This window comes from Akebia trifoliata, chromosome 12 (assembly GCF_017979445.1).
Source record: "Akebia trifoliata isolate Shusen 1 chromosome 12, ASM1797944v1, whole genome shotgun sequence".
NCBI lineage: Eukaryota > Viridiplantae > Streptophyta > Magnoliopsida > Ranunculales > Lardizabalaceae > Akebia > Akebia trifoliata.
In genome coordinates, this window is record NC_141386.1 from 1,739,904 (window position 1) to 1,743,188 (window position 3,285).

The following is a 3,285-nucleotide window of genomic DNA, read 5'->3' on the forward strand; positions in this document are numbered from 1 at the left end:
CAGCATTAGGAGCCCAAGATGTCCAACTAAAGTGTGAAAACATAGATACTGTTCCTATTTTACATAGGAACGGTATCCTGTGAAATGTCCTATATGTATATATTTTTCTTTCATGAAAGTATATCTTCATCAATGAAGATATACTGAGTTATCGGTATTGTTATATTGTTGAGTAGACTAATGCTATCACATCATAGGAATGTACAGTAAATCAAGTGGAAGCTTTCGAGGATTGAGCTTGCAGCTCGTAGGTGGAATGCATAGGGCAATGCACCTGGCTCAAGGGGGAGGGGGAGGGGGAGGGGGGATGGTTGAAGGACAATTTTGCATGGTCCTTCTCAGTGTCTAAGAACTACTCAAATTCGCCTAAGGCATGATGGATTTTCGTAGGGACTACAAAATGTCATCCGACAATGTATGATGGAATCAATAAAGATTTGATTTTTTTTTTTTTTTTTTTTTTTCTTCCTTGTAACCTACTAGAGGCTCCGAAAAAAAAAAGAGAAGATTGTAACCTAAATCCCAATCCCACTTATGAGAGTTGACTTTGGTTGTTGTGCCATCTAGAATATTAATTTTCCAAATAGCCATCATTTAGTTTAGAGAGTTGATATTGACACTCCAACTTTTATTTATTACACCCCAATTTCTTAAATTATTTATCACACCTTAATTAAAAATTAAAACTCGCCATTCAATCATTACAAAGGTTTGGCTCAAATTATTGTCTTAACATTATAACCCTTGTTCGAACAATTTCAATAATTGTTTACAATAATGATTAGGCTCATATAAATTCTTAAACCCAATAAATAGAAATCGAGTCAAAAAAAAAAAAAAAAGGACAAGAGAAAAATAAAGGTTTGCATGATTGCACATGGAAAATAGGAGAAAAATAATGTCCCTTGGAAAATGTGAGTTTTAGTTGTATATCGTTCATTTCCCACAAAAGTGATTTTCCACCTCTTGGAGTGGAATAATTTTCACTACTCCAAATTAAGTATGAAAACGTTGCCTATAGACACTAAGAGCATCTCCAATGGTGATGTTAAAATTAGCTTTAACAATTTTATTTTATGAGATGAAAAAATGATAAATTTGAAACGATGCGCTACAATGCATCATCTCAAAAAATGTCATTTGTTTGCTTTGGATGACAATTTTATTAAAAAAAACTAATTTCAAAAGTATTTTTTTTTTTTTTGATAAGTAACATTTCATTCAAAACAACACTAGGCCAGTCGAGGTGACCAACCTAACAACACCTTACAGATATGACGTTATCAAAAATAAAAAATTAAATTAAATTAAAAAAGTACTTTTTCATTTGTTTTGATGGCCATTTGGTCAAAAAACAATTTAAAAGACATCTTTTATAATCTAAAAGCCACTTTAGCAAATTATGAGATATGCTAAAACTAATGCCAAATATGGCATTGGTTGGCATTGATTTTAGCATATGCTATAGTTGAAACACCATTTGAGACATGCATTAGAGTACATTTTTGAGAGGCTATTTCAAAATTTTGATTTGTCATCCCAATTTGAGAAACCATTGGAGGTGCTATAAAGTCTATAAAATTTTGTATGAAAAATGGACAAGAAAATAATTTTCTTTGGAAAATACAATTTTTAATTGTCACATTTTCACACCCTAAGAGAAAAATATTTTCCACTTCATTACTGGAAAAAAAAAATTTCACTTCCTAATGTTATTTTTTTCCCAAGTGTTCGTTGTTGTAGATGATAATAAAATAATAAACAAAAGAAAACCTTGGCAAGAAAAGGTTGAACCACAGAGACAACGTTAATCCAAAATATTTTTTTTATTTTCAATCCAATTCAATTTTAACAAGTAATTTCGAAACAGTTTGCAAGAGATGATTTATCTAAAATAAACTATTAAAATAAAAACTTAAGAATACGAAAGAGAAGCGTAAATCAATTGGATCCACATTCACAAGTTTTATCAGTGAATTCTGGTTCTCTATTTATTTCAATCCACTAAACAAAACTAATGTTTATGAATTGAAAAATCAAGCAATTAAAATATAAACGAGATCAAAAGTATGCAACAGTTTAGGCCAAGATTATTAGATAAACATTAACTATTCTCTGTAGGGCATGGTTCTTCTTGAAGTTATCAAATAAAGAGACCATCAAAATTTTGAAAATATTTAATATTCAACCTAATAATAAATATTTACGTTATCACAATAAAATTATTAAATCATTACGAGAACAGTAAAACATTGACAAATCTTTCTCAAACTTCATCAACCAATTTATCGGAGGTTTAAGTAATAGTCATCACAAGAACAATAAAGAAAAAATAAAATAAAATAAGTATGGAAAGAAAAAGATATGAGAGAAAGAAATTATTTTTATTGCTTCTGGACTTGAAACCGGCAGAGCCTCCTTACAACTTTCATAAAACTAAGAAAAAAGGAAAATAAAAACTAAACTAATTATCTAAAATCTAGATTCTTAGTTTGATCTTCTATTTATCGAGAGACCAGATAGGATTTTATATGAAAATTAGGATTTTGGAGACATCCCGTGTTTACAAAAAATACTAAAAATAATCTATTACGAAATGGTGTTTAATCGCTAAACTTCAGTACGAAATTCAAAGCTTGACCTTCTTCGTTGACCGCGCCGTCATCGTTGACCTTGGCGTCGCGGTAAAATTTTGGTCAATTGACTTGACTTTTGGTCCACGGTCTTGGTTTAGATCTTGGAACACAGTGGTAACTTTAGATTTTCCTGATTTGCCTTGAAACTTCGCGAATAATTCTTGTTACATGTAAATAACAATAATTAGTTCTGAATTTCATAATTAAATTGAAAATGATGATAAATATGGACTAACTATGCATTATATCTAATGAGGAGATTTAATGTGTAATTTACTAATAAAGTTTATGTAATTAGGGCTCTAAAAATGACTTTCTAGACCCTAATCACCAACCAATGGGGTATGAAAATATTTTCTCTTCCATGGTGAAAATCGCTTTGGTGAGAATTGAAATCCAGGGAAAATCGAAATCATGTGACGAAAAATCATTTTCCAAGGGAATTATTTATTTTTCCACCCCTTTTCTATGGGCAATCGCACAGATTTCCTCATTCATAATAACTACATGTCCCCTAACCACAGCCCCAGAATTCTCCTCACTTCTTAAAAATTTCATAAAATTTTACAAAATAAAGGACTAGCTTATTCAATCGACAAATGGACGAATTAATTGATAATTTATTAGTTGATTTGTTGAGGAATATGGT